This window comes from Gossypium hirsutum, chromosome A01, assembly GCF_007990345.1.
Source record: "Gossypium hirsutum isolate 1008001.06 chromosome A01, Gossypium_hirsutum_v2.1, whole genome shotgun sequence".
Taxonomy (NCBI): domain Eukaryota; kingdom Viridiplantae; phylum Streptophyta; class Magnoliopsida; order Malvales; family Malvaceae; genus Gossypium; species Gossypium hirsutum.
In genome coordinates, this window is record NC_053424.1 from 29,536,557 (window position 1) to 29,543,154 (window position 6,598).

The window sequence follows — 6,598 nt, forward strand, 5'->3', positions numbered from 1 at the left end:
TGTCACCAAGTACATACGCAAGGTATGCTTCGCACCCTTTTCTTACATATTTCTGTGCCAACATTGCTGATATTACAGCTGGCATCCCCTCTAAGTCCGCAGACTCAATTCGGACTACTTCGTTATTTGCGCATCTCAAATCAATAGTCTTGCTCTTGCAATTCACAATCGCATCATGCGCGGTCAACCAATCCAAACCAAGGATAACATCAAATTCATCAAACGGCAAGAGCATCAAGTTCGCCGGGAAACAGGAACCTCGAATTTCCAGGGGACATTTCTTACACACTTTGTCGACAAGCACGTAACGACCCAAGGGATTTGACACCCGAATTACGAACTCAGTAGACTCAATAGGTAAAGTCTTACTGGATGCTAAGGTTTCACATATGTAAGAATGAGTAGAACCGGGGTCAATCAAAGCAATTACATTAGTATCAAAGAGGGTGAATGTACCGGTAATAACATCAGGCGAAGAAGCATCCTCGCGGGCACGTATAGCATAAGCTCTAGCAGGCGCACGGGCTTCGGATCTGGTTATATCATCTCTAGATCCTCTCTGACCACCACCAGCATTGCCCATATTTCCAGATGGTCTACCTCGAGCAGTGGTAGCACCCGGTCTCCCACTCTGATTTGCATTCTGCCCCGACAACCTCGGGCAATCTTTAATGAAGTGGTCCACTGATCCGCATTTGTAACAGGAGCGGTCAGGAAATCTACAACTCCCCGAATGCCATTTACCGCAATATCGGCATTTCGTCCTGTCTCGACGTTCATTCCCAACACTGGCGACCGAAGTGCCTCGTGTACCCACAGGGGGTCGATCACGATCTCGTCCAAAAAGGCCCGAAGTGCCTCTAAACTGGCCCGCATCATCTCGAAATCTCTTCGATGTCTGTTGAAGAGACCTCCCCGAGGATCTTTTACGAAACTCTCCAGTTCCCTCATCAACTCTTTGCTTTTCTTTTCTAAGCTCTTCGGCTTTACAAGCTCGTTCAACAAGTACCACGAACTCTTGTATTTCAAGAACGCCAACGAACATTTTTATATCTTCATTCAGCCCATCCTCGAAGCGTTTACACATAATAGCTTCGGACGAAACACATTCCCGAGCGTATTTGCTAAGTCTAACAAATTTTCGCTCGTAATCAGTAACCGACATGGAGCCTTGCTTAAGCTCAAGAAATTCCTTCCGTTTTTGATCAACAAATCTCTGACTGATATACTTTTTCCGAAACTCAGTTTGGAAAAACTCCCAAGTTACTTGCTCTCGGGGCACAATAGAAGTCAGAGTACTCCACCAATAGTAGGCAGAATCACGTAGCAAGGAGATAGCACACTTTAGGCATTCATCGGGTGTACAAGATAGCTCATCGAGTACCCGGATAGTGTTGTCCAGCCAAAATTCAGCTTGCTCGGCATCATCGCTATCCATAGCCTTAAATTCAGTAGCCCCATGTTTTCGGATTCTGTCAACTGGGGGCTTATTTGACCTTATTTGGTCCGTTACCGGTGGTATTGTAGGTGCGGGGGTAGTATTTGTCGGGAATGGAGGTTGTGGAACAGCCATATTAGTTCGAATGTATTGGTTAAACCAATCATTCATCACGCTATAGAATGCTTGTCTAGCTTCATCATTCTGATTACTAGCATTAGGTTGAGAGTCCGCCGGCACTGTCCCTTGTGCGGGAGCAGGCGCTACACTCTCAAGATCATCAGCTACTTCTCGGTCACGATCGGGATCCATTACTATAAATAAACACATTTACGATTGTCAGAAATCACCACACTATCAAGTAATCACATAAAATGGCATGTATAGCTAGACCCAAAACATTACGGTAGTCCTAGAATCGACTAAACCGTAGCTCTGATACCAATAAAATGTAACACCCCGAACCCGAGACCGACACCGGAGTCGGACACGAGATGTTAACAAACTTTGAAAAATTTTTCCAGACACTGCCCAGTCTGAGTACTAGTCGCTTCAAAAATCATATCTTGAGTTTCACAACTCAAAAATCAGTTTTGTGATTTTTCCCTGAAACTAGACTCATGTCCCCACCTATGGATTTTTTTCTAGAATTTTTGGTCGGGCCAATTAGTACAGTTTATTAGTCAAAGTCTCCCATGTTACAGGGGTCGACTACACTGACCTTTTCCCATTACGACTGGGATATCTCTCTGCACAGAGCTTCAATACTGATGCCGTTTGTTTCTATGGAAACTAGACTCAGAGAGGAATCCATACATATATGGTATGACCCCTAATTATCTCTGGTCAATTTATAGTGAATTTCCAAAGGCGGAACAGTGAATCCAGAAACTGTTCTGGCCCTGTTCCACAAGAACCCGAATATCTCTTTCTGTACTGTTCCTATAATTGTTTCGTTACTTCCATATGAAAGTAGATTCATCAAGGTTCGATTACATAATTTATTCACTATTTAATTCCACTCCTACGAATTCTTGTGATTTTTCCAATCCACACCACTGCTGCTATCAGCTTCTGTTTTCAAAGTGAACCTTACCTAATTTGGGGTTTCATGGACCAACTAGGGCCTTGTCATACATAAGCCCACATATGATCATACTTAGCCATTCTAGTGGCTGATCATTTGCTCAACACTTCCATTCCAACATAGTTACATCATGAAACCATCTATACATTCATAAATACGAATGGTCTAATGCCATACTCCACTTCTACAAGCCATTTTCGCATGGCTGTACACTTATACATTTCATAAAGTACTCGAAAGACAACAATGGGTAGTCCTATACATGCCATAACAAAATTCAACCAAAATAGTACCCAAAAGAGCCTTTGATAGTGTGGGCGACTTCGACTTCAAGATCCCGAGTCCGATAGCTGGAGAACCAAAAATCTATAAAACAGAGGAGCAATGTAACGAGTAAGCAATTTATGCTTAGTAAGTTTGAGCAAGGAATTCCAGCATAACAAAGAATATCACACATTTAGCTAAACGGAATATTTCATAATACGCAATTTATCGATATTAAACTTGCTTCACAACATTAACAACCCTTATGCACATACACAATAGACTAACTTAGCCGAAGGCCGATAGCTCGTTTATCAACTGAGCGAACATTTATTTGTAAGGGCTCGATTAATTCAACACATACGTAACATATCCCCATATTGGGATGTTTTTCGAGTATTCGCTGGAATTTTACAGCAAGCTCATTCATTACCAAATCACGTACCTTCGGGATTTAACCGGATATAGCTCCTCGTTCAAATGCCTTCGGGACATAGCCCGGTTTTAGTAACTCACACCATGCCTTCGGGACGTAACCCGGATTTAACAACTCGCACGAATGCCTTCGGGACTTAACCCGGCTTTAATAACTCGCACGAATGCCCTCGGGACTTAACCCGGATTTAGTATCTCGCACAAAGGCCTTCGGATCTTAGTCCGGATATATTCGCTTAGCACAAAGCCTTCGGGACTTAGCCCGGACAGCATTCAATTAATCATGCACATCTAACAATAATTCATGGTACATTCATATTTCATTTTCGTTTACGAAACTCAAACACAAGGCACATATTGTCCTTGCACATTCGGCTCAATAGCCACACATAGAGCATGATTTAATCACATCGAAATTTAAGCTCTCTTACTCAAGAACTTACCTCGGGTGTTGTCGAACGATTCCGCTAGCTATTCAACCACTTTTTCCTTCCCTTTATCGGTTTTATTTCCCCTTTGCTCTTGAGCTTAATCAAACAAATAAATTGATTTCATCATTTAGGCATCAAAAGATGAACACAAGGCACTTAGCCCATATTTATACATTAGACATTAAAGTCTCATACATGCAAAAATCATGCATCAACACAACATATTAGCTAATTTCTTTGCCCTTGGCCGAATATGCATGTCCATTTTTGGGGTCGATTTCAACACTTAATACACACATATACACACTAGTAAAGCATCCTCCCCCTTTTCATCAATTTAACACATGCATTGCTCATTAACATGCAAAGTTACATTCGGCCTTAGCACACATCTTGCTAGCCGATTCTTCTCCATTTAGCAACCAATGCACATATGTGCTCACACAAAAAAATGCTAAAAAGGAGGTTCAAGAATCATCAAGCCATCATCACATGCATCATTAACAAGCTTCATATTTTGCATGCAATGGCATTAACACAACCTCCACCTAGGCCGAATCTTAACTCATCCTCATGCCTCATCACCACAACATCAAACATCAACCAAGAATGATTCATCCATGGTCAAGTGCCATTTCCATCACATAGCAAGATTTAGACCATGGGTTAGGTAGAACTCAAGCTAACAACTAAAACATGCATGCCTCTCATGGAACATCATCAAACATACCTTAGCCTAGCTACATGCATGGCCGAATCTCTTCACCTTTCTTCTTCTTTCCTCCTTAAAATTTTTGGCCAAGGATGAACCAAAGGATGAGAAAATTTTTCTTTGTTTTTCTTTCTAGTTTTTGGCAAGCATGAAGATGAGAAAAGGATGAACAAAATCCCCCCTTTCTCTTCTTTAGCTCACGGCAATGGGGGGACAAACACTACACACACATTTTTTTTTCTTTTGTTTTCCATTTCTTTATTACCCATACTCCTTATTTTATTCTTCCACTAACAAAACATGTTTCATGACATGTTTTGCCCATCCTTCCTTGTCATGGCCGGCCACTACTCATTAGGGGGGGAATTTGACATGCAAGTCCCCCCTTTGTCCACATGCACTAATAGGTCCTCACACATTGACCTATCACATTTTAGAATTTTCTCACATAAGTCCTATTGACTAAATTCACATGAAATCAACCAAATTGAAGCTTGAAATTTTCACACATTCATAATTACATATTCTAGACAATAAGTATCACATTCAAACATTTCGGTGACTCGGTTTAGCGGTCCCGAAACCACTTCCCGACTAGGGTCAACTTTGGGCTGTCACAACTCTCCCCCACTTAAGAAATTTTCGTCCCCGAAAATCTTACCGGTAAATAGGTTTGGGTATCGTTCTTTCATCGAGCTCTCGGTCTCCCAAGTTGCTTCCTCGATCCCGTGTTTGAGCCATAACACCTTTACTAGCGGAACTCTTTTGTTTCGCAACTCCTTCACTTCACGAGCTAGGATACGCATCGGTTCTTCTTCATAGCTCATGTCGACTTGAATTTCAACCTCTGATGGGCTAATTATATGCGATGGATCAGATCGATAGCGTCGAAGCATCGAAACATGAAAGACGTCATGAATCTTTTCAAGCTCCGGGGGCAAAATCAATCTATACGCAACCGGACCAACTCGTTCGGAGATTTTGTACGGCCCAATGAATCTTGGGCTCAACTTGCCCTTACGGCCGAACCTGAGTATCTTTTTCCAAGGTGAAACCTTAAGGAACACTTTGTCTCCCACCTGATACTCGATGTCTTTTCGTTTCAAATCTGCGTACGATTTCTGACGATCCGTGGCTACCTTCAGACTTTCACGGATTACCTTTACTTTCTGTTCAGCATCTCTAATCAAATCAACTCCGAAAATTTTGCTTTCACCGAGCTCGGTCCAAAACAATGGTGTACGGCATTTACGACCGTACAAAGCCTCGTAAGGTGCCATCTTAATACTTGATTGAAAACTATTGTTGTAAGCGAATTCAATCAAAGGTAAATACCGTTCCCATGAACTACTGAACTCGAGGATGCAACATCTCAACATATCCTCAAGTATCTGAATTATCCTCTCGGATTGACCATCGGTTTGGGGGTGAAAAGCAGTGCTAAAATGCAGCTTGGTACCCAGAGCTTCTTGCAATTTCTTCCAAAATCGTGAGGTGAATCTCGGATCTCTATCCGACACGATAGAAACAGGTACCCCGTGTAATCTCACAATTTGATAAACGTACAATTCAGCTAGTTTCTCCAATGAAAAATCCGTACGTACGGGGATGAAATGAGCCGACTTAGTCAGTCTATCAACAATAACCCATATCGCATCCTTCTTACTTGCTGACAAGGGCAGTCCGGACACAAAGTCCATTGTGACTCGATCCCATTTCCACTCGGGTATCATGATCGGCTGGAGTAATCCTGAAGGCACTTGATGTTCCGCTTTCACTTGTTGACATATTAAACATCTCGAAACAAAGTCAGAGATGTCCCGTTTCATACCATGCCACCAAAATTGACGTTTCAAATCATTGTACATTTTCGTACTCCCCGGGTGAATTGACATTCGGCTACAATGGGCTTCGTTCAGAATCATCGAAATGAGTTCCGAATTCCTTGGAACACACAAACGATTTCTGAACCTCAAACAATCATCATCATCAATTTGAAACTCCGATTCCTCGTTCGGAAAACACTTAGCCCGTTTTGCAACCAATTCATCATCGACTTTCTGAGCTTCACGAATTTGGTGAGTCAACAATGGTTTAGCTTTTAATTCAGCTACTAACACACTGTCTGGTAGAACAGACAAATGCACGTTCATCGCTCGTAAAGCAAACAATGACTTCCGGCTTAAGGCGTCCGCAACCACGTTAGCCTTTCCCGGGTGGTAATCAATGAC